The sequence below is a fragment of the Mobula hypostoma genome, chromosome 3, assembly GCF_963921235.1.
Source record: "Mobula hypostoma chromosome 3, sMobHyp1.1, whole genome shotgun sequence".
In the NCBI taxonomy this organism is placed as follows: Eukaryota; Metazoa; Chordata; class Chondrichthyes; order Myliobatiformes; family Myliobatidae; genus Mobula; species Mobula hypostoma.
The window spans coordinates 43687299-43713463 of record NC_086099.1 but is presented as its reverse complement, the minus strand read 5'-3'; the positions used below and the strand labels follow the sequence as shown (position 1 = coordinate 43713463).

General features: G+C 42.8%; 1 long non-coding RNA gene across 1 annotated transcript; it reads left to right on the top strand.

Annotated features, from left to right (window-relative positions):
• The first annotated feature begins 3054 nt into the window (after window positions 1–3054).
• On the top strand, window positions 3055–26165 carry LOC134343398 (uncharacterized). The gene is made up of 3 exons (XR_010017217.1): window positions 3055–3133; window positions 4686–4739; window positions 25861–26165. It is a non-coding gene; the product is annotated as an uncharacterized LOC134343398 (long non-coding RNA).

Below are 26165 nucleotides of genomic sequence, written 5' to 3'. Positions count from 1 at the left end.
CCATGCCATATGCCCTTAGTACCAACCGCAGATGTGCCATGAATTTAAAAGGTAATAGTTGTTTGGCAGGAATAGACTGGGTAGTTTTTAAACTGCCAACCTTACAATTTGACTGTGATTGGAGACATTACTATTTCACTCAGGATGCTGTGGGTCTAACTCACCAATAGCTGAGAATTAGTGAATGTTAGTCGTATGTCATAGTCCAGTTCTGAAGAGGTTAACACCATGAATTCTTACATCTTTCCAAGCTTCAGCACGAACAACCACTGATTAACTCGTCTTTCAAGCCTCGGTATGTTGAAGCATTTGGCAGAAGCGCTAATTAAGTGTCCCTAATTAACACACCCACAATAAGATCCAGTGAGACAACAGCTGAAAGAACTCAACTCTGTGTCGTAAATGAAAGGCTCTTGAAGCAGTTTGCATCAGCTCAGAGTCACTTCTGCCATTTCTAAACAACCAGGAGTGGCCAGGCTATTTCCATTTTAAGTTTTTAAATTGTTATTCTTTTCCTATTTCCTGTTTGCTCCAGTACTTACAACCATAGAATTGCTGGCACCATGTGGAATTCAGTGGCTGTTGCCATTAATTTTGATAGTGCTTATAACACAGAACATAGAACAGTACAGTACAGGAACAGGCCTTCCAGCCCACCATGTCTATGCTGAGCATAACACCGAATTATGATTTCTTCTGTCTGTGAATGATGAATATAGCATCTACTTCCACCACTAGCCCAAGCAGGACATTCCAGGCATCTTCCAATCTCTGCGTAAAAGATATTACCCTACACACCTTCCTAATTCTCCGCCCCAACCACCTTAAATGCATGTCCTTTAGTATTGGACATTTCTACCCTGTGAAAAGATTCGGACCAATTTCCCTTTCTATCCTCTCACAATTTTATAAACTTCTATCAGGTCTCACCTCAGCATCCAACACTCTACAGAAAACAACCCAATTTTATACAACCTCTCTTTATAGCTCATACCCTCTTTCCAGGCAACTTTCTGGTAAAACTTTTCCAAAGCTTCCACATCCTTCCTGTAGTGGGACGACCAGAAATGCACACGATACTCCAAGTGCAAAGTTTTACACAATTGCCGCCTGATTTCCTAACTCTTACACTTGATGTTCTGAGCAGTGAGAGAAAGCATGCCATGTGTCTCCTTTACCACTTGATTATCTACTTTCAAAAGCTAATGGACTTGCACTCCAAGATCCATCTGTACACTAACACTGTCTAGGGTCCTGCCATTAACTGTGTACTTTTGCCTGTTCTGTCATATTAATTATCCTTTAAAAATTAAAAAGAAAGCTTCCTTCTGAAGGAGAGCAATCGGAAGTTGGAAGCAAGGCAGTCTGTTTAGTTGATCTGTCTTGTACAGTTCTGTGCAAAAGTCTTTGGCACATATATATAGCTAGGGTGCCCAAGACTTTTGCATAGCATTGTAGTAATTTTATGAATTTTATGTATTGCACTATACTGCTACCGCAAAAATAACAAATTCATGACATATGCGAGTGATGATAAACCTGATTCAGATATGAGTCTTTATTGTGGACCGAGAGTGGGAAGAGGGCACAGGGAGAGGGGAATCATGGTTGGACAAAGGGGAAGGGAGAGGGGAGGGAGTGGGAAGCACCGGGAAGCACCGGAAAGACATTCTGTAAATGATCAATAAACCAATTGTTTGCAATCAAATTACCTTGCCTGGTGTCACGAGGCTTGGTGTATCTGTTCCCGCATCACCCCCGACCCCTGGCACTCCTTCACTGCCACCTGCCCCACACCCCTTCTGTAGTGCTCCACCCTCACCATTCCCAACGTTCTTTGCTCCTTACAAACTTGATCTCTCGTCCACGTTGACAAATACCGTACTATTGAAATGCCTTAGACACCCTAGCTACTTATATGTTCCCAAGACTCTTGCACAGTCCTGTAGATCCTTGTTCAAAAGGACAAAGACAAACTTTAAAGTCAATTATGTATCAAGTACCAAATTTTGATTCCATGCAGGTTGTTTCAATAAAATTTGGATAACCTTGTAACAAGTTTCTGGACAGTTGTTTTCTGTGTTTTCACAACACACAATTTCTACCTTTTGCAAAGCCTTGCCCTTTCCTTTGCACATTAAATGGTGCAGGATGCAAGCCAGGTCAATGGAACTAAGTGAACCACTTCAGCAGCCTTCATGTTTTACCATGCAAAGTCAGTTTATTTGGACAGTGGCACATATAACACAGTGAATGTAGTGGTTTCTTTGTAGGAGCCTAATCAGTAGACACTTTGCTATTAGCACTTTACCTAGGGGTTCCAATTCCCAGAAATGTATCGACAATCAGCAATGCTAGATGTGTTACACTGACTCCGGGGAATCTTTGGCCTATGATTGCTCTCGGTGGAGAACGAACATTCAGGATGGCAATGAGAACCTCAAGTCTATGCACTGGGAGCACAGAGATGTCTTGTGTAAGTGGTAGAAGGAGCTCAAAAACGACCCACCAGTGAACTGTCGGCATCTCTTGTCCACAGACCTTCACCACATATTCCAGGGTGGATGTAAGTTATCCTCAGTCCTGAGGCACTGCCAATGGAAATAAAGAGGCTATAGTAACACCAGTGCATTGTACCCCACTTTGGACATGTAGCTCAGCTCTGGACAACAGTGGCTTTCCAGTTGATCCTGTTACCTACTGTAGTGAGTCCTGACAAAGGGTCTTGGCCCGAAACATTGACTGCACCTCTTCCTAGAGATGCTGCCTGGCCTGCTGTGTTCACCAGCAACTTTGATGTGTGTTACAGTAGCCCCATTTGTTTTTTGGGAAGCGGACGTCAATCTCACCAGAAGATTTGATTTCTACTCTTCTTTCCTATCTTGTTTCCTCGCTTTCAAATTTTTTTGAAACGGGATCTTTGACCTGAATTGTTAGCTCTCTTTCTCTTTTACAAGGTTTCTGTTTTTGTTTCAATTTTCCAGCAGCTGCATTTTATTAAATTTCAATTACTGTTGATTTTTATCCTGTTCCTTTTTCACAGTTGGATGTGACATTTACTGAACATCTTTATGTCTCTGCAATGCACAGCTGTTGCAGAACAACAAATTTCATGTCAAGTAAATCAGTGACAGTAAGTTTGATTCTTATTCCTTCTATACTGTGCAGCAGCACAGAAATGTACTTTTCAAAATTTTGTTCTTCAGAAGGCACTGGGAAAATTAGGAGTAATGGTAGTGTCTGTTCTGTGATGGTAGTGGCTGGCCCCCTTGTAGCAGATGGTGAAAACCACAACTGGCTCTCTATTGACCTAAAGAATGAAGAACCAGTTGCTGTAACTGACTGGTCAGCAGATAGGGACAAATAAGAGTAATTAGATCAAGTGCTATCAAATCACTTAGCCCAATGTCTTTCATCCTGTCTAATTTTAACTATATACTGCACTGGGTTCCTTAAAACTAAACCCAGTCAGTAATTTTCACTCAGCTTGGCAGTTGGCTGTTCCCTGAGCTCCCATAAGTTTGCAAGTCGAGAGCCCTTTCATAAATAAAAAGTGACTTTGAGAAAACTGTAACTTATATTCAACAGCCCCTCTTCCCTCTGGTATCTTTAAAATGAGACTTTATTTTCCTTTCCAGACATGACTTGGAAATCTACGCTCTGTCCTCCAGAGAAAGCAGGATCTCCCAGTGGCCACACATTTTAATTCCACATCCCATTCCCATTCTGACATGTCTATCCACGGCCTCCTCTACTGTAAAGATGAAGCCACACTCAGGTTGGAGGAACAACACCTTATATTCTGTCTGGGTAGCCTCCAACCTGATGGCATGAACATTGACTTCTCTAACTTCCGCTAGGTCCCACCTCCCCCTCGTACCCCATCTGTTACTCATTTTTATGCACACATTCTTTCTCTCACTCTCCTTTATCTCCCTCTGTCCCTCTGAATATACCTCTTGCCCATCCTCTGGGTCACCCCCCCCCCCTGTCTTTCTTCCCGGACCTCCTGTCCCATGATCCTCTCGTATCCCCTTTTGCCTATCACCTGTCCAGCTCTCGGCTCTATCCCTCCCCCTCCTCTCTTCTCCTATCATTTTGCATCTCCCCCTCCCCCTCCAGCTTTCAAATCCCTTACTCACTCTTCCTTCAGTTAGTCCTGACGAAGGGTCTCGGCCTGAAACGTCGACTGCGCCTCTTCCTATAGGTGCTGCTTGGCCTGCTGCGTTCACCAGCAACTTTGATGTGTATGACTTGGAAATAGCTCACTATTCATTTATTGCTGCCATCAAGACCCATCACCATCTTATCAGGGAAATATGGAGCAAAGAATGGAGATCTAGACTCATATTACAATAAATTAGACACAAATTCCTACTCGTCTACATCCATGCAGCAACCTTACAGCGACGGGCACATTCTCCACCAGGTGTTTCTATGAATATTTAATCAGACCAGCCCTGTACATTTTGATGGAGCCAGTAACCTGGACTGATGCACTAGACCAGCAGTTTGAGCACTAAGATGACAGGAATCCGATAGAAAGACTGTCTGTGCAGTGGGGCTGAAAGTGATGAGACCTCTGGCTGATTTGATTGGATCTGAAACTTGAAGGACACATTTGTAAGTAATAATGCCCCAAATTCTTATTCATCTAAAAGATTGCTGGTTATTTTATTTTTCAGAGTAAGTTGCTGGTCTGCCGGTGAGAAATACCTATGTACTGAAGGGAAACTGCCGTAAGTAGCTATTCCAATTATCCACTTGAAGTTATTGGCCTCACAGGGCAGAGCAGTCAACTGTGAGAACAGCATTCTTGGCATTTACTCATGTTTAACAACATAGTTACCCTAGAAATATTTTTAAAGATAATTCACACTTGACTTAAATTTAAGATTCCCTCAGGTAAATGAGTGTACTTTCTGCATTAACTATTCAGCAGATTCCTCATTCATGTCATGAAAGAACAAATTGAACATAATGTGATTTACCGCCAGAACTATAGAGAAAGCCAGGGCTTGTAAGTGAACCATTGACCCTCCGCCACACACATAGGCCACACCAGCATGAGCTTGTGTGGTTCGAGACAAGCTCTAATGACAGCTGATTGTGCCTGTGTCTATAATTAGTTCTGTTACTCCCTTTAGCACTGGGCTGTTATATGGTCTGTTTTGCAGAATGGTTTTGTGAATCATAATGTGTTTAATTCTCAATGTGCTGATTACTTCTATTGCCTTTTTCAAAAACACAAAATACTGCGGTGCAATACAAATACCACGGACAGATTACATTTTCTATAATAGTTCTCAATTCAGCATTGACTCCTGAAGAGATTATTTTAAGTGCCAGGGGTAAAATGAATTAATAAGCTGTTCTGCAGACTTCTGAAACAAATATACAGTACTTTAGAAACAATCACCTCCTCTTATGGTTGTTGTACATCACTTTGCCCTGCTCTACACTATTGTGCTGAAGTGAATGTTCAGAACACCATGTCACTAAACCAATGTATCTACACAGGCTCCTAAATGAATGGGGTTCTATTCTCTGGAGCTTGGAATAATGAGAGGTTATCACTTTCAAGTATACAAAATCTGAAGGACTTTACAGGGTAGATGCTGTGAGGATGTTTAGAGTTGAGGGCATGGTCTCAAAATAAAGAATTAATTAAGGCTATAGTAAGGATCCTTTTCAACTTGGATTCAGAAGGTTGTGGGTCTTTTGAATTCCCTACCCTGGAGAACTGCAGTTGCTGAACCATTTAGTATATTCAAGGCTTAGGTAGGTCAATTTTTGGACTACATAGAAAATCAAGTGTTTGAAGGATCAAGAGCATGGAGTTGAAACCAAAGATCAGAGCAGCTATGAATGCATTTGATGCCTGAACTGGCTCAAAGGCCCAGATTGTCTGTCTGCTTCTATTCCCTACATACTTATGTATTTTTCTGTCATATTGACTTGGTTTCATTTGCTAAATGCTAACCTATTCTTAATAAAAGCAAAACAAAATGTTTTTTTTTTGCCTCTTACATGAATTGATAGCACATCAGTTTTAGAGACAGGCAGTTGCTTTGGATAAACTCTGGGAGACTCAAGACTAAATCTTTGAGCTTTCACCCAGGAGCTACAAGTACCCCTCCTTGTTGAAACTTCCTTCATAGCCTTGACTCGTTAATATTTCTGTTATCCTTTTCTTCAATACAACATCCTCTTTCGGCCTGTGTACCCTTTAGCACTTGTGTTTCCTTAGCTTCTAAGTCAGGAAATTGATCCCTAAATTTGTCCGCCTTTACCTCTTCCTCATGACACTTTACTAAAACATTTCCTTGACTAAATTTAGGTCACTGCATAATATATTTTTCCTTCTGTTGATATTAACTTCTATATTACACTTCTATAAAGGACAATATGATGTTTCTCTCCACTAAAGACATTATATAAATTCAAATAGTTGTTTAAAGATTATTTAGAAAGCTGGTCATAACTTGAGGGCAAATCTATAATTGCTGCTTATGTATGGTCTATTTGTTTTAAGCAATTCAGTTATGCAAAAATTCAAAGATTGAAAGTACATTTATTATCAAAGTATGAATGCAATATACAACCCTGAGATTCATCTTCCCACAGACAGCCATGAAACAAAGAAAACCATTGAACCTATTCAAAGGAAAACGTCAATCCTCATCCCCATAAAACACAGAATGTTAAACACAAAATTATAAGTCTATGCATATTCCATTCAGCTCAGAGTTCACTATCTGAAATTGCCCTGGTTCAAATTCACCCAAAGTAGCAATAAAAAAAAGGAGCGTTCAGAAACCAGAATCACATCATAATGTAAACTTTAGTGTCTAATCCACAAAGCACATTGATTAAATGTTGCCCAAGGACTAGAACTCCAGCAACATTGAGGGGGAGAGAGAGAGAGACCATTTGAATGCAGGGACCTTCCTTTGGGAACAGTGAGTGAGAGGAAGAGAGAGACCACCACACACAGACACCATCCTCCAGCAACAATGAGCAAGAGGCCAATAGATGAATTGAGACTCCCTCAGCGCCTTAATCAGCGAGGTCAGCAAGAATGGGCTCTTGCCCTGCTTCCAGGCTTCTTGGCCTTGAGGCCGTACACTTTGCTCCAAGCCTCATGGAACACACTCAGAGACAGCAAAGCACCAGGTCGCTCAGTCAGCCTGAAAGCACACCACCAAAATATAGGTCACAGGCTCCAGCAGTGCAGAAACACACTTGAAAGAAAAGAAGATGTAAAAGAAGTGGAAGTAGTTTCATGAACCATCCGAAGGATTTCACTCCTGGCCACATTGTTCGCAGACGCCATCTTCTTCTGGAACTTGGCACTGATGCATTATATAGCCATAAGTTACACCTTGTTAATTAGTATAATTATAATCAATTGGCTGTCTAACTCTGTACAGTTCTAAGAATGTTCTTCTTTTATAGAAACATACATTGTTACAAACAGAAGAGAAAGTTGGAAAGCAGATTCCTTTATACTTTAATAAGTAGATACAGTGACTGTATTGCAATAAGCTAGTGTATATACTGTACAAAGTTGCAATGATTTATATTATCTAATTCACTACCAGAAAAACTATTTAGTGTTTTCAATTCTTCCCATTAGCTGAGATTGCAAACATATGTGGTACGTGTTCCAAGAAGTACCAAATGGTACTGTTTTTAGTTAGTACTGTTTTTCACTCTGTCAGTTGTGTAGTTCTATATTAAAATTTATGCTAAATTTGTTTGACTTGTTATTCAGATACAGTAATCCTTCAACAGATATTCATATAACGTGCACATTTGAAGCTATACCTAAAATTACATTTGTTTTTTCTGGCAGATGGCTACATCAAACTTTGCCAAACATCTTGCTGTACTACAATCTCAAACACTTGACAGAAAAATGAAAAACAAAACAGAAAAAAATTGCATTTTTGTAATAACACCTATCATAAGTACTGAACATTCGGAAACACTTCGTGGTTAATTGAACGTTTTCTGATGTTCAGATCTCAGAATCAGATTCAGATTTAATATCACCAGCATAGGTTGTGAAATTTGTTAACAACGGCAGCAGTTCAGGGTAATACTGGGGGAAGGGATAAATCAACTACTGTAGTATATATATGCATAGTAAATAGTTAAATTAAAAATAATGCAGAAACAGAAATTATGGAAGTGTTCACGGGTTCAATATCCATTTAGGAATTGGGTGGCAGAGGGGAAGAATCTGTTCCTGAATCACTGAGTGTGTGCCTTCAGGCTTCTGTACCTCCTACCTGATGGTAACAGTGAAAAGAGGGCATGTCCTGGGTGAGGGGAACCCTTAATAATGGATGCTGCATTTCTGAGACACTGCTCCTTGAAGATATATTTGATACTGTGGAAGCTTGTACCCAAGATGGAGCTGACTAATTTTGCAACTCTCTGTAGCTTCTTTTGGTCCTGTGCAGTAGCCCCCCCGCCGCACCCACATACCAGACAATGATGTAGTTTGCAGAATGACCTGAATGAGGGGGATCACCACAGTACTGTGGGAAACAGAGTAGCTAACTTGTACACAGACAGAGTTGTGATAATGAGAAGATAATCGTGTTTTAGTGATGCTGACAGATGAATAAATACTCGGCAAGGTAATGAGCGGAATTCTCCTGGTCTCCCTCGAACTTGTAGGATCTCCTAACGCTCTATGACAGACCACAGGTGCCACCGCTGTTCATTGCCTCAACCAAACAGCTCTCTTTTGCTCTTGTGTTTATGAAGTAGGAATCAAGACCGTTAGCCTTCTGATCCAGAGGCAAGAGTCACCTCTGGTTTCTTGAATCCGGTTTCTCTGGAATCTTGAATCTGTTTTACTGAAGTCTGTCAGGGAAGAGAGACTTCGTGTTACAGTAGCTCTGTCATCCTTGTTACGTCATTTGTAACAATCTGTGTGCTCTTCAACTGATATGCTGTGCCGTGACTTCTACTGTGTAATGAAACTGCCTAATTAGTGTTACAATGTACAGACTTGGGTAAAAAAGAGAATTACTGCATTCAGAAACAGAATATGCTCTGAAATCAGGCTTTTAGCCTTTCTGGCTTGGAGATAATGAGTAAAGCCTGTATGTTATTGATCAAATATACAGTAAATATTATTGAAACTGTTGATTAGTCATTTAAATTTCTGGACAGCTTAGCTTATGTCACTGCTCATGCCACACAGATTGGGTGAATGGCTTCAATACGGAACATTTTGCTTTACTCATAAATGTGCTGTGCTAATGTGTTTTGTTTGAAACCTGTTTCCATTGTGATAATACTTTTGTTCTACCTGCATTTGAATGGAATGACCAAAACTAATGCAGGGTCTCTTCCTATTATACTGTAAATGACCTGACTTACAGAAATTTGACTATGAATATTCTCCCATTTTGAACCATTTTTCAAGATCGTAATAATAAATTGTTTCAGGGTTTTGTTGGCATTGGAGATGGTCCAGGGGAGTTTCATAAGAATGATCCCAGGAATGAAAGGGTTAACATACGAGGCATGTTTGATGGCTCTGGGGATCTGATTGAAACCTATTGAATATTGAAAAGCCTAGATAGGGTGGATGTGGAGAGTATGTTTCCTATAGTGAGGGAGTCTAGGACCAGGGGGCACAGACTTAGAACAGAGAGACATGCATTTACAACTGTGATGAGGAGGAATTTCTTTAACCAGTGGGTGGTGAATCTGTGGAATTTATTGCCATAAATGGAGGTGGGGGCCAAGTCACTGAGTATACTTAAAGCAGAGATTGATAGGTTCTTAATTAGTGTGGATGTGGTTACAGTGAGAAGCCAGGAAATAGGGTTGAGAGGGATAATAAATCGGAATGGCGGAGCAGACTCGATAAATGGCCAAATTCTGTTCCAATGTCTCATGGTCCAATGGTTTGTTTTATCTTTTTAAAAATTACAAACTTCCTTTACAAAGAAAGCACGGCAGCATCTCTGCCTTCTTAGAAATTTATATAGATTCCGCATGTCATCTAAAACTTTGGCAAACTTCTGCAGATGCATCATGGACAATATCCTGACTTATTGCATCATGGCCTGATATGGAGTCACGAAGACTAAAAGACCTGCAAAAAGTTGTGGATAAAGTCCAGTCCACCACAGGAAAAGACTACATGGAGCACTGCCACAAGAAAGCAGCATCCATCATCTGGAACCCCCTTGCTTCTTGCTGCTACCATGAGGAAGGAGATACAGGAGGCTTAGGTCCTCACACCACCATGTTATTACTTTTCGACCATCCAGCTCCTGAATCAGCATGGATAACTTCACTTACTCCAACACTCAACACAACCTATGGACTCACTTTTAAGGACTTTACAACTCAGGTTTTCAGGTTAGTTAGTTAGTTATCTATCTGTTTGTTTAATTATTTATTATTTGTACTTTTTCATATTTGCACAGCTTGTCTTCTTTTGGACATTGGTTGTTTATCAGTCCTTGTTTGTAGTTTTTCAATGATTCTATTGTATTTCTTTGTTCTACTGTGAATGTCTGAAAGAAATTCTAGGCAGTTTCTAGAACAGGTTACAACATTGTGGGCTGAAGGGCCTGTAATGTGCTGTAAATTTCTATGTTCTATGTCCTATGAAAATGAATCTCAGGGTATTATATAGTGAGATATATATATATGTACTTCCATAATAAATTTACTTTGAAATTTACATCCTCTGGTATTCCCCCCCCGCCCACCTCTTCTCCCTAGGCCTCCCGTCCCATGATCCTCTCATATCCCTTTTGCCAATCAACTGTCCAGCTCTTGGCTCCATCCCTCCCCTCCTGTCTTCTTCTATCATTTTGGATCTCCCCCTCCCCCTCCCACTTTCAAATCTCTTACTAACTCTTCCTTCAGTTAGTCCTGACGAAGGGTCTTGGCCTGAAACGTCGGCTGTACCTCTTCCTAGAGATGCTGCCTGGCCTGCTGTGTTCACCAGCAACTTCTATGTGTGTTGCTTGAAATTCCAGCATCTGCAGATTTCCTTGTCTTTACTTTGAATTAGACTTTTGTTCTGGAAGTTGCACTGGGCTGCATCAAACTCAGATGTATGTAGCAGCTTACCTGTCCACCTCTGATGCTCAGTGTCTCTTCAACCTTTGTGTGTATGTTTTGCCATGCCTGAGTCCAGCAGCGGTTCTGGAACATACTGTCGATGCAATAGAGAGTCCCAGGAGGGACGTTGCCTCCCAGGTTCCAGGGTCAGGGACATCTCAGATTGTGTCCACAACATTGTAAAGGAGAAGGAAAAGCAGCCAAATGCCTAGGTACATTTGATACCAATGACATAGGAAGGAAAAGAGAGGAGGACCTAAAGAGAGAACTTAGAGAGCTAGGTAGAAATTGAAAAGCAGGACCTCCAGGGTAATAATCTCTGGATTGGTACCTGTGCCAGATGTGATTGAGGGAAAGAATAGGATGATTTGGCTGAGAAACTGGTGCAGGGGGCAGGATTTCCAATTTATAGATCTTTAGGATCGATTCTGGGGAAGGTATGACCTGTACAAAAGGGACAGGCTACACCTGAACCCGAAGGTGACGAATATCTTCAGATGTTTTAGTATTACAGTGGAGTAAAGGGAATTGCAGAGGTAGGAGAGAGCAGCTGGCCAAAGTTGATTGGAAGGGGACACTAGCTGGGAGAGCAGCAGAGCGGCAGAGTGGCAATGGCCGGAGTTTCTGGGAGCAATTTGGAAGGTGCAGGATAGATACACCCCAAAGAAAAGGAAGTATTCTCACGGCAGGATGACACAACCATAGCTGACAAGAGAAGTCAAAATCAACATAGAAGCAAAAGAGAGGGCATATAATAGAGCAAAAGTTAATGGGAAGTTAGAGAATTGAGAAACTGGGTAGCTGACGAGATTGTGGAGTCATTAGTAAAGAGCTTTGAAGAATCAATTGTTTCTGGCATGATTCTGGAGGACTGGAAAATTACAAATGTCACTCCACTGTTCAAGAAGGGAAGAAAGCAGAAGAAAGTAAACTATTTGCCATAGTCTGACCTCGTGGTTATGATGATGTTGGAGTCGATTAGTAAGGATGGGTCTCAGAATACTAGGAGACACATGATAAAATAGGCGGTCATCAGCATGGTTTCCTCAAAGGAAAGTCTTGCCTGACAAACCTGTTGGAATTCTTTGAAGAAATAACAAGCAAGATAAACAAAGTGAGCATCGGTAGATGCTGTGTACTTGGATTTTCAGAAGGCATTTGACAAGATGCCACACATGAGGCTGCTAAACAAGGTAAGAACCCAGTTTATTACAGGAAAGATACTAGCATGGATAAAGCAGTGGCTGATTAGCAGGAGGCAAGGAGTGGTAATGACGGGATCCTTTTCAGATTGGCGGCCAGTGACTAATAGTGTTCCACGGGGGTCTGTGTTGGGACTGCTTCTTTTTACATTTTATGTCAATGATTTGGATGATGAAATTGATGGCTTTGTCACTAAGTTTGTAAACAATACAAAAATTGGTGCGGGGGCAGGTAGTGTTGACGAAGCAGAGAGATTGCAGAAGGACTTAGACAGATTAGGAGAATGGGCAAAGATGTGGCAGACAGAATCCAGTGTCGGGAAATGTATAGACATGCAATTGGGTAAGAAGGAATAAAAGCCCAGTCAATTTCTAAATGGGGAGAAAATTTAAAAATCTGAGTTGCAAAAGGATTTGGAATTCCTCATGCAGGATTCCTTAAAGGTTAATTTGCAGGTTGAATCGGTGGTGAGGAAGGTGAATGCAATGTATTTCCAGAGGACTAGGATGTTAAAGCAAGGATGTGATACTGAAGCTGTAAAAGGCACTGGTGAGGCCTCGCTTGGAGTATTGTCAGCAGTTTTTGGGCCCCTTATTTGAGAGAAGATGTGCTGACATTGGAGAGGTTTCAGAAGAGGTTCATGAGAATGATTCTAGTAATGAAAGGGTTATCATATGAATAGCGATTGGACCAGTACATGGTGGAATTTAGAAGAATTGGGGTGGGGGTTTGGATCTTGTTGGAACCTATCAAATGTTGAAAGGCCTAGATAGAGTGGATGTGAAGAGGATGTTTCCTTTGGTGGTAGAGTCTAAGACCAGAGGCACAGCATCAAAATAGAGGGACGTCTATTTAGAACAGAGATGAAGAGGAATTTCTTTAGCACGAGGGTGGTGAATCTATGGAATTCATCGCCACAGGTGGCTGTGGAGGCCAGGTCACCGGGTGCATTTAAGGTGGAGGTTTGTAAGTTTAATACATGATTAAACATCAAGAACATTTAATTGCAATGATAATGCACTGGACAGAGTGACCAGCAACACTCACAACACGCTGGAGGAACTCAGCAGGTTGGGCAGCATCCGTGGAAAAGATCAGTCGACGTTTCGGGCCGGAACCCTTCGTCAGGACTGTAGAGGGAAGGGGCAGAGGCCCTATAAAGAAGGTGGGGGGAGGGTGGGAAGGAGAAGGCTGGTAGGTTCCAGGTGAAAAACCAGCAAGGGGAAAGATAAAGGGGTGGGGGAAGGGAGGCAGGGAGGTGATAGGCAGGAAAGGTGAAGAAAGAATAGGGGAAAACACAATGGGTAGTAGAAGGAGGCAGGACCACGAGGGAGGTGGTAGGCAGCTGGGGGAGGGGGCAGAGTGACATAGGGATAGGGGAAGGAAGGGGGAGGGAATTACCGGAAGTTGGAGAATTCTATGTTCATACCAAGGGGCTGGAGACTACCTAGACGGTATATGAGGTGTTGCTCCTCCAACCTGAGTTTAGCCTCATCATGGCAGTAGAGGAGGCCATGTATGGACATATCTGAATGGGAGTGGGAAGCAGAGTTGAAGTGGGTGGCTACTGGGAGATCCTGTCTGTTTTGGCGGATGGAGCGGAGGTGCTCAACAAATTGGTCGCCCAACCTGAGTCGGGTTTCACCGATGTAGAGGAGGCCGCACCGGGAGCACCAGATGCAATAGATGAGCCCAACAGACTCACAAGTGAAGTGTTGCCTCACTTCCCACTCCCAATCAGATATGTCCATACATGGCCTCCTCTACTGCCATGATGAGGCTCAACTCAGGTTGGAGGAGCAACACCTCATATACCGTCTAGGTTGTCTCCAGCCCCTTGGTATGAACACAGAATTCTCCAACTTCCGGTAATTGCCTCCCCCTCCCTTCCCCTATCCCTATGTCACTCTGCCCCCCTCCCCCAGCAGCCTACTACCCATTGTGTTTTCCCCTATTCTTTCTTCACCCTTCCTGCCTATCATCTCCCTGCCTCCCTTTGCCCACCCCTTTATCTTTCCCCTTACTGGTTTTTCACCTGGAACCTACCAGCCTTCTCCTTCCCACCCTCCCCTCACCTTCTTTATAGGGCCTCTGCCCCTTCCCCCTACAGTCCTGACGAAGGGTTCCGGCCCGAAACGTCGACTCATCGTTTCCATGGATGCTGCCCGACCTGCTGAGTTCCTCCAGTGTGTTGTGAGTGTTGCTTTGACCCCAGCATCTGCAGATTATTTTGTGTTTAAGAGTGACCAGCAGATTGCAGTAATTAAGTGCAACTACACGATTCGGTCAAGAGCCAAGATCAGGCAGCAATTTAGGTTGGCCCAATATACTACATATATAGTTGTCTTGGAACAATTATCAACAGCCCCAGTTGATTATTGCAGCAGCCCACTTGCTCTTTGTTCCAGCTATGTCTCGCTCCATGGTTATTTTTCTAATTCAGACCAAGATAAAAACAAAATTGAAATTTTAAAAATTGTATGCATATCTTACTATTTTGATTGCATTACCTATTATTAATACTTTTGTTTGGTTCTTTTTTTTGCAACAGAGAAGGTAAATCTGGAGTAATTACTACAGAAGAAAATAGGCAGAGAATCAGTATCTTAAGCACATTACTTGGGCCGAAGCATTCACAGGAGGTTAATTCAGTGTCCACAGCAGCTGAAGGCTCCTTTGTAGTTTGGACTGCTGATAGAGCTCTGTTACAGATGAAGCTTGTGTTTAATGACTGAAGTAGAAGCATTTGGCATCTGAAAAACGTCTGGTTTAGCAATCTGACCTGCAATTCTAATATTCATTTGGAATATTGAATCCTTCATATACTCGTATGCAACAAGACAATAAATCTATCCTAAAGTGAGCTCCTTTTTGTCTAAATAATCTCCTACCTGCCTGTTTGCTTGTTTAAAAAAAGCATACTTCTCCGTAGATTGTCACTTGTCGTGGTGGAGAAGCTTGTGTGGTCCTGTGATCCCGAGAGCAATACCGCCTGGAGCTATGCTCCTGGTATGGTCACCCATGGTGGTAAGGTTGAGGGTGAGGTCCCTGACAAAGAACAATCCAACCAAGACCTCAACGGTGGAACAGGCGAACGAAGTTACTTCGAACTCAACGGCTGTGAAGGCGGATGAAGGCTGCAACAAATCCATCAGCTCCAATCGTCGTGGTTTCCATGCCATTGGAATCAGTTGGTTGATTTGTGAAGTATCGTGAGCTTTTTGGAGTGCAACATCAAGTACACGTTAAACAAACACACGCACAGGCGTCTTCACTCTGTGGGCTACTTCAGAACGAAGACCATCATCCTCGACCTCGAGGGATAGCCACGACGATGATTTGAAAGGTAGTTAAGATGGAAAGAAAATGCACTGTGATTTCACTGCAAGCACAGAATGGAAGAATGTTCTACTGGAGATCCATTAGCTAGTAGGTCTGATGGTGTCATTGTACCTCATCAGCTCCATTTGAAAACCAGCTTCCTCTGATTATGCTGTATCTGAATTCCATCCCTCAATAAAGCAGAATTGCTGAGCTGGTGTTCTTCACTGAGCGGTGATGATCTGCCTGGCATTCCCTTCAGTGTCCTTATTCTAATTCCGTTTGCACAACACTGAATTTTCCGTTGGTCTATGTCCTGAACATAATCATTACTCATTCAAACCTGTTGATATTGTAGAGGTTTTAAGGACAATTCTCAAAATTTAAAGAGTACAATTTAGTTACTGAGTGTTGAGCTGACTGAATCTTTCATAAAATGAGTGAGGTGCAATATTTAAGTTGAGTTTATTGGCTTGTGCACAAGTACACTGAGGTAAAGTACAAGGAAAAACTTGATTGCAGCCACATCACAGCTACATAGACACAGAATATAAATCATGCACGATTTGTGGGGGAGAAAAGGGTGAGCAAAAGCAAGACCTCTGTGTAAAAATAAACAAAGGCACAATCGAAGATGACTCTGTGGCTGTGTAAGAGATGACTGTAGTGTCCCTTCGCTGCGGTAGGATTAGAGCTGTGTAGGTAGGTTCAAGAACCTGATGGATGTAGGGAAGTAGCAGTTCCTGAACCTGGTGGTGCAGGAGTACAAGGCTCCTGTACTTCCCGCCTGACAGTAGCAGTGAGAAGGCTAGTGGGGGATTCCTTGGTGATAGATGCCATCTTTATGAGGCAGCACCTCTGTTGATGGAGGGCTGTGTCCACAAATCCCTGCAGCCTCTTGAGTTCCTGTGCATTGAAATTACTCTATTAGATTATGACGCAAATAGTCAGGATCCTTTCAACGGTTCTTCTGTGGAAGTCAGAGCAATTAGAGCCATGCCAATACTCTTTAAACTTCAAAGAAAGTAGAGGTATTGCTGCAACTTCTTTGTGATTGCATCGGTGTTCTGGGCCCAGGACAGGTTGTCCAAGGTGTTACCAGCTGGGAATTTGAATCTGCTTACTGTCCCTATCTCTGGCCTATCAACAAGAACGTTTATGTGGTCTCCTGACTTTCTGAAGTCAACAATTAGTTCCCAGGTCGAGTCTGAGATTGTTATTGCGACACCACTCAATTAGGTCTTCTGTCTCACTCCCTCATTCATTTCCAACTGTGATTTGGCCAGCAACAGTGGTGTCGTCAGTAGATTTATAGATGGCTTTGGAGCTGTGCTTATCCACACAGTTCTGTGCGTGTAAGGAGAAGGTTAGCTGGTGGGGGGCTAAGCACATAGTCTTGAGGTGCATCTGTGCTGATGATCAGTGAGAAGGAGTTGTTGTTACTGACACATATGGATTAAGGTCTGTTGACAAGGATGGTGTAAATAGTTGCAAAGAGAGGTACTGAAGGCAAATGCTCTAGGCTACTAATTGGGGAGAGTAACTCTGTCACATCTCTACCAAACCGGTTTCACAATGCATGACTATCACAATTATTTGTGATTTAACCTGTTAGTCAAATGTTAGTTCACATTAATGTTTTCAGTGAACATCTCCTATTACAAGCTTGAATAGATCAAAAATATCATTTCATCATTCCTGCACAAGTATCCTGAAACTTTTTTTATAGTTATATCACAGAATATCTAAATAATATTGACAAAGCTTTGTTCAAATAAAGCTAATGTATTAAAGTTCTTCAAGGATAATATAAAGATTCTGAAGTTAGATAAAACCACTTCAAAGAACTGCATTTCTCAAACACATGAAAAATATAGCTGCACATGAAATTGTCTGGAATATCAGTGCCTTGTTTAGTGGGGCATGTGTAACAGATCCCACATAAAATTATATTAATAACAGTTTATGTTTTGCAGTCCAGCACTCTAAGTAAATTGATGCCATATGTTGCTTAAAGAGGAACAACTATCCAAATAATTCAAGCTCACTTTAATGCAAGAAAGGGACAAAATCTAAATTAGTTAAATGTAGGAAATCTGATAACTGTTTGCTGCAAAATTAAGGAGTGGTATTGAATAGGGTCAACATGAGTGCAGATTAGGAGTTACTCGGCTTGTTTTATTAAAAGTAGGATCATATCAATGTGAATCATCTAATGGAGCTTCAAAGCTGGAGTCTCTTAGATATCCAAAAACACCTTAATAATATAGAGGGAATGTGAATTAAGTTGTTCTTCAGAGAAATGCCAAGGTAAGTGAATTTTGCACTTCTGTATTTTCCTTCGCAGTTTTCCAGCTTGAAAAGGCAGGAGGGTGACCTTTGTGCACATGAGCTGTTGGCAAACTGATGTATAAATAACCAGGAGGGGATGTATTGTCAGTGGCCATCTGACCCCAAACATTTCTTTCTAGCCTATATGGATACTCAACATCCCTCTCAAGAGCATGCCTGGAGACAAAAGCCTCTCTGCCAGGACATAACTTACTATTTCATCTGCTCTCTTATACTTTGACATAAGATATGATTATGTTTATCTTTTATTGGATTGACGTTGGCTTCCACGATGATGACTGTGTTTGTACAACTCATCTGTGGTGTGCTTGGAAGTGAATGTAGAGGCCAACTCTTGAATGGCGTAGATGTACACAGTGGGGCAAGGGAGTTGTCCTGATTCCATCCGCTTTTCCGGTGGTCTCCAGGCCTATCTTCTAAGTTGCTGTGAGCAAGTTTAACCAAGGGAAGCCAACCCAACCAGTTCTGTCTCGTGCTCTATGTTCCAGATGCCAGGGAGCAAGCTAGCTCTAAGCAATGCTGGCTTTCACACAGTCTTTATACCTCTTACTATGGTTTCGGCTTCCCCGTGATAACTTGCCATGGAGCAGTCGCTTAGGGAGTCTGGAGTCTTCCATGTGTATAACACGTCCAGTCCAACAAAGTCGCGCTTTCATGATCATCTCTTCAATACTGGTAGTCTTTGCCCTATTGAGGACCTCCAGGTGTGTAATACGGTCATGTCAGCGGATACCCATGATGGATCTCGGGCTGTGCAAGTGAAAGTGCTCCAGCAGTTTGAGTGCATTTTGCATACAGTCTACACTTCGCAACCATACAGGAACGAGTGACGACAGCAGCCTTGTACAAGTTGGCCTTAATGGACATCCGGATGTTGTGCTAGCTTAGCACACCTGATCACAGGCAGCCCAGGCTCTGACTGACCTTGTAAATCCTGGCATTGGTTTCTTTATCCAAGGCGCCATCACTGAAGACAACACTGCCGAGGTACTTAAATTCCTTTATTATCTTCAGTGTCGTGCCTTCGATGCTGATGGAAGGCGGCACCATGGCAGACCCAGGAGCAAGGTAAAATAAGGTCTCCGTTTTGTCCGGACTGGTGGTGATGCCAAACAGATGCAAGTCTTCTGCAAACCTGTCGAAATCCACTTGCAGATCAGACTCCTTGTGGGCCATTCGAGCAGAGTCGTCTACATAGAGTGCTTCGAGGATGACTCTTTTAACTGTCTTAGATTTGGATTTTAGGTGATCCAGATCAAACAAAGATGCATCAAGTGTACACTGTAAGTACACACCACGTTTGAGGTCCCTGTCAGCATGGTTGAGTCTGAAAAGAGGTTGAATGGCACAGGGGCCAGCACACGCACTCCTGCTTCATGCCATTTGTGATATTGAATGGCTCTGAGGCTTCCCCATTCGAGAGGACAAGGCCAATCATATCATCATGGAAGAGGCAAGTAAGTCTGATGAACTTGTATGGTATCCCAATTTTGATAAGATTATCCAGAGTGCTTCTCTGCTAACCATGTCAAAAACCTTGGTTAAATCTATGAAGACAACGTAAAGATCCAGGTTCTGCTCGATACTTTTTTCTTTAACCTGGTGGACAATGAACATCATACCAATGGTGCTTCTTCCAGGGTGGAGCCCACACTGAGTTTCAGGCAGGTTCTTCTCTGATATCGCGGTGATTAGGCAGTTGAGAATGACATGGGCTAGGATCTTCCCGGTGATCGACTGCAGAGAGATGCCACCATAGTTACCACAGTCAACTTTGCTGCATTCGTTCTTGAAAAGAGGTACAATCAAAGCGTCTTTGAATTCATTGGGCATGTATTCATCTTCCCAGATGCTCGTCGGAATGTCATGGAAGGCCCTTAGTGAAAATGGACCCATTGACTTGAAGGTCTTGGCAGGCATTCTGTCCTTCCCAGAGGCTTTTCCAGAATTTAAGTGAGCTTGTTTGACCTCAACCATTGTAGGAGGGAGGTTGAAGTTGTCGGCAGTGGGTTCCTGGGAGATCTGATCAAGTGCAGCCTGGTCTAATTTAGAGGGCCTATTGAGCAAATTGCTGAAGTTTTCTCTGTGAGCAGAACTGTGCCATCTGCTGGTTGAATGAGTGTGGTGCGTTTCTCATGAGGTCCATAAATTGCTTTGACGGCACTGAAGAGCATCTTAAAGTTGTTGGTGTCAGTGTAGCGCTGGGTTTCCTCTGCCTTTCTCTCCCACCATTCAGTTCACATTCTACGTAGTGCAGTCTCTGCTTGCCTCTGAAGAGATCGCGATTTGGGATGGAAGAAACGTCATTCTGCCAAGCGACAAATGCCTTCTGATTCTCTCCCAGTATCCTGGTGATACTTTTCGGCATTTTCCTGATGGGCTCTCACTTTTGGTCTGAGGGCTGACTCTGCTGATATCATCAATAGCGTATGGCATTCATCCCACTTCAGTACCACGCTTCCACTGGGGGACTATGGGACGGCAGCGCATCATCAAGACTGTTTGAAATTTGCTCCTGATGTTTATGGTGTTCCACCTTGTTGGTATCAGGAGGTTGCCGGATTACTTTCGGTTTCTCTCGGTGTAGTGTGAGGATTGATCAAACCAGGTGATGATCGGTCCAGCACTTCACTTCACGCATGGCTCTAGTGATCGTGAAATCACGAATGTTCCATCTGCGACAAATTATGTAATCGATCAAGTGCCATTGTATGGACTAGGGCGCATCCAGGTTGCTTTGTATATATCAGCCTATTTAAAGAAGGTGTTAGTGATAGCCAAATCATTTTTGGCACAGAAACTGTGCAAGAGTAAGCTATTGGTGTTATCCTTACTGTGATATCCTAGTACCCCTTTACACCCCTTGGTGTATTTGGGGTGTCCAAGGAGGGGTAGGACTTCTGATAAAGGGCTTGTCATGTCACCTTCAGGGCAGCTCATCCACCTTTGCTGCCCACCTGGCACTCAGCTCCCATCTGTGGCTCCAGGTAGCTGTTTGCATGTGACGGCGGCCACATCCCGGTACACCGCTTCGACAGGCAGGCTAGCGCAGGTGAGCATAGCCAGTTTGCCTCAAACGCCAGTGAGACAGGGATGGGCATGTGAGGTCAGTACCGGAGGACAGGTGGACGAGATCACCAATGAGAACCAGTGGCCAGGAAGGCGGTTCTGCTGCTCTCTGTGCAGAGTGAAGGGCATGGCGAGGCACAGAAGACATCGTGGCCATCCACTCTACCAAGGAGCCCTCCAATTGTAATGAGCACTTGTACCACTGGAATAGGGATTCTGAAGTTGAGAGAGTGGAACTGCAATGGCTTTTCCACCTTAAAATCTTTCCCACGCAGGTTCTTTTGTGCAGCTTGTCGTTCCTCAAACTTACTAAGTCCTGTGGTGATGGGAGAGGGGTAACCGCTGACAGTAGTCTTTCCAAAGATGCATGTGGGTGACCTGCGGACTCAGGTCGTTCGACTCTGAGCCCAGAGCAGCAGAGGAGTTTGGTGCGATCCTGGTGACTGAACAGCCCTTTTCAAGATCAGCACTGCTCACCCTCAGATGAGGGAAGGAGTCCCAAACACTACTCGTCCTAGAATATCTGGCTAGTATGCCATTGCTGGCAGCCTTTCCCCTACGGCAGTCAACAGTCATGAAAACTGAAATGATTTTTGGAGATTGGAACTCCTGAACTCTGTTGGACAATGATAACAGTGATAGGCCTGAGAGAAGAATAACGCTCTGAGCATGAGAGCTGGCGTGTTACAGCATTGACATCACTGCGTCGAGCGAGACTTAAGGGCAGTTACACCTTCTTCTGGAAAGGCAAACCAGAAAATGAAGATTGAGTGCCTGGGGTCGGATTAGCCATCAAAGCTTTACTCCTGCCTCAGATGCCAACACCGTCGACCTGCATCAATAAATGACTAATCGCCGTTCGCTTTCCGCTCAACCGCTCTCGACTTGTCATGGTTATCAATGCTCACGCAGTGATGAAGTCAAAGAGAGCTTCTATACTGACCGTCATGGTATCATGAAAGCAACACCTCTAAGTGAGAAGCTCATCCTGACAGGCAACTTCAATGCCAGGAGAATGGCGTGCTATGAGATTTAATTAACAAGATACATAGATGAACGAATATGAACCAATAGTTAATATGGGATGTACCAACCTGCGGGTAGCATAGTGGTTAGCACAAAGGTATTACAGTCGGAGCTTGGAGCTCAGTCCTGGCATCCTCTGTAGGGAGTTTGTATGTCCTCCTCCGAGGGCTCTGGTTTCCTCCTACAGTTCACAGACATACTGGTTAGTAGGTGAACTGGTCATTGTAAGTTGTCCTGCGATTAAGCTAGGGTTAAACTGGGGGTCGCTGGGCGGAGCAGCTCAAAGAGACGGAAGTGCCTATTCCATGCTGTATCTCTAAATAAAATAAAAATAATTGCATAAACAAAAGTCAGGGACGGCAATTGCAAAATGAAGATGAAAGGGATTTTCGAGAATAGATGAAGCCAACAACCAACAATAAAGGGGAAGATGAACAAGTCGTATAATAGATATGTACATTTCTCCCCAAGGCTCGGCAGTACAACACAGAACACAACAAGCAACGAAACAGCATCAGCAAAACAAGCCCCTTTTCTCTCTCCACCCGCTTCAGGGCAGGCCGTCTTAACCTATGAGGAAGTTTGCAGCACTACACTGGGAAAATGCATAGTTTCTTCTCCGATAATTTTCTATTGCTTGCTTTGAGTAGATCTAGTGCCAAGTCAAGAATGGGGGCTCTATTAAAAGGGTAATGTGACCCTATTAAGTAAATTCTGTCTCTGAAATCTCACCACTAATACTTTTGACAAATCCACCTCTTCAGTTAATTAAGTTTTGAAATACTACAGCAGCCTTGAGACCTAATCAAGTATTATCATCCTCTATTTGAGAACACCTTTAACTACTTTGTAGATTGTTTACTGTAAGTAAGGTATTATTTTGCTAAGTAAAAATGTCCATGAAACATTTGTACAGTGGGCAGTGTTGCAGTGCAAGCGTGCTCAGACTGTTTTATAATTGCTAGAATTGACTACAAAAATGTGCATTCACCAAAAGTGCCCAGAGGCAGAATTAAATTGCTGGCTGGTTTGACTTCCTGTCATTTCCATAAATTCTCCTTCCTTTTAGTCCCTATCTCACCATGCCCAGGAATGGTTCTATTTATAGCAGTAACAGATAAAGTTTTCATTAAGGCCATGAGAATGTTTTTGCCTGCAATAGCTGTTGTCCATGAAAACAGCTAAAGAGATGTAGTGTATTGCTGGCTGTGATACTTTCAGTAAACAGTTCCCCAACACCTGCATCACTTGGCAAGTTGCACTGGCTCGCCTTTGCCAGATTCTTGTAATTCAAAGCGAGCACTGATGCTTATTGTGCATAGTTCTTCAATAAGAAGCTGATGACATTCAGTAGAAACTATTCCCCTTGTTACTAATTAGGTTTAACAGAATGACTCCTCTAGTTTGATGTATCGAAAAAAATGCAACCACTGGTTCAGATTGCGATGTTCAGTATTTTCACAAATACCTCAAAAGTAGGAATACCTTAAGGCAATAGTAAACTACTGTCTGGCAGCATTTCCTGTCATTATAACTGCACTGGCCTCTCTTGTTCTCAGCACTTTCTTATGTCAAATGCTAAGTATAATTATACATCCCTCAAATCAGCTGGTATTAGAAGAGACAGGTGCTCTTTTCTGCCATTTTTATTTCAAAAATAAACTTAATTCAAAATAAAAATGTACATCAAGGAATAGACGGTGCAAATAAAAACTTTTACGTTCATGGTTACTACATTCAGTAGTGTAAACCTTGGAAGAAACAAACAACACAAGCAAACATAGCACTAGTACCACTCACAGGACTTCCTGAGGTGACACTCCTTCCATTGCTAGAGGGTCTCCCCCACCCAACTTTGTCCTAATGCACTAGATTGTGGTCCTTCCCCACAGAGCCTTAACATTGGCTGCACGAGCTTCAGTGCGTCCCTCAGCAGTACTGCAGCCTGGACTTTGCCAATGGGGAGCGTTTCCCTTTGCTGGAAGATCAACAGGTTTCGGGCAGACAAAAGGGCATCCTTCACCAAGGACCTTACAGCAGCACTCGATGTCTGTCTTGGTGTGTGTCCCTGGGAACAGTACATAGATCAGAGAGTCCTCTGTTACACAACTACTGCACCTGCTTAGCAAACTGCGGTCTGCAAGGAGGTGGGTGACCAGCTCTTCCCCATTCCATATGCTGGGCGTGATACATCTCCTGTACAGGAAGAGCTATTCTCAATACCAGTCAAGCAAGGTCTTGGTGCTTGTTGGTCAGATCTGGTGATGAAGTAGTCTGACAGATGGTTTGGACCATTTCACAGAGATCAAGCCCACAGAATCTAAAGTCCCTGTCTTGCAGTGTCTGCAGTACTTTCTGCACTGATAGCAGCCTGGCGGACTTGTGCTCTAAGCTGTTTACCAGGAACGGTCCAGCTGACTGGGGCGTTGTGCTGTAATTGGGGTCAGGCCCAACCTCCACAACACCAGGGACAGGTAGAACCAGGAGCAAGGCAATGAATGCAGCCCATGTATTTCTGGCTCAAACACCACCGGGTACAGCATCACATAAAATAAGGCATCAGGATGTGGGCAATATTGGGTACTTTTTTGTCCGTATTCTCTGCGGATTTATGCAACATGACCTGATGGCCTCACTCCATCTTGGACACTCAGATAAACTAGAAAGCACACTGGGTGATTACTGAGGCAGTGGAGCCAGGGAAAAGGCATTCTACCTGTGGCAAGTACAGCATCCCTTGATAACCAAGTTCTCCCCAGTTACTGACAGAGTATGTTGTTTCCACTAACCTAAATTTTGTTTGACCTTCTCAGTCCAATCTAGCCAGTTCTTGTTATGCACCTCGGCCCCTCCGAACCAGACCATCAGCACCTTCAGGTAGTCAGGCCTGATGGTGAAGGGGACATTGGATTGGTTGGGTCAGTTACCAAAGAACATGGTCTCATTCCACCTGTAATTAACTCTGGCCCCCTATGGAAATACTTCATTAATCTTTCTATTAATTTCCAATTTCATAAACATAGCAACAATACTAGTACAAAGAGATTGGGATTACATTATTGGTAATTAACATATGCAAATAAAAACTACATACAACACAGGTATATTAGGCCTCCCAAACTCATAATATAATTAAACATGATAGGAAGAAAAATGAAAAAATAGCAAGAAAAAAAAACCCCAAATTAGAAAAAAAACAAAATTAAACTGAACCAAAAGCTAAACTAAACAAAGCTGGGCTATTCTATTACATCGAATACAACCATTAATGTCAATAACTCCGCTCCTCTGTCCATATATTTTAGGTTGATAAAAAGGATTCGGAAAAGGTCAAGCTACATCATATGAAAGTGTTGAATAAATGGCCTCCAAGTCTCTTCAAATTTAACCGAAGGATCAAAAGTGGCACTTCTGATTTTTTCTAAATTTAAACATGATATTGTTTGGGAAAACCATTGAAATTTAGTAGGAGGATTGATCTCTTTCCCATTCTATAAAATGGATCTTCTAGCCATTAATGTAACAAATGCAATCATCCGACGAGCTGAGGAGGATAAAGAACTACGTTCCATCATTGGTAAACTAAAAATTGCAGTAATAGGATGAGGTTGTAAATCAATACGCAAAACTGTTGAAATAACCCCTATGGAAATTCACTCTGGTTGTAGATGCTGATCAAACTGTGAACTGACCATGGACTCGAGTAGAAAATGGAAGCATTATCTGCCTACAGAAATGTTGACTGGTAATATCACCCCTCTTATTCTGTCATCCTTCCAGATGGATTCGGCAAAGATGAAAGGCAGCTATGTAGCACACAAGCAAGACAAGAGAGAGTGGACAACCTTGCCTAACTCCAGAATTGATGGGGATACTATCCACCTCCCACTCATTGTCTTGGACAGCACTTGTCACTGATTCATTAAGGCTGTGGATCACAGAGCTCCCCCTATGGATCTTTGGGAAGAAGCATGAGCACGTCTCATCCTACTCCACAAAGCGGACTCTGGATCTGAAGCCAATGTTAGAGGATCCCGAGCAAAGAGTGCAGCTTTCCGTGTCTTCACATCTCAGAGCTCCTTCAC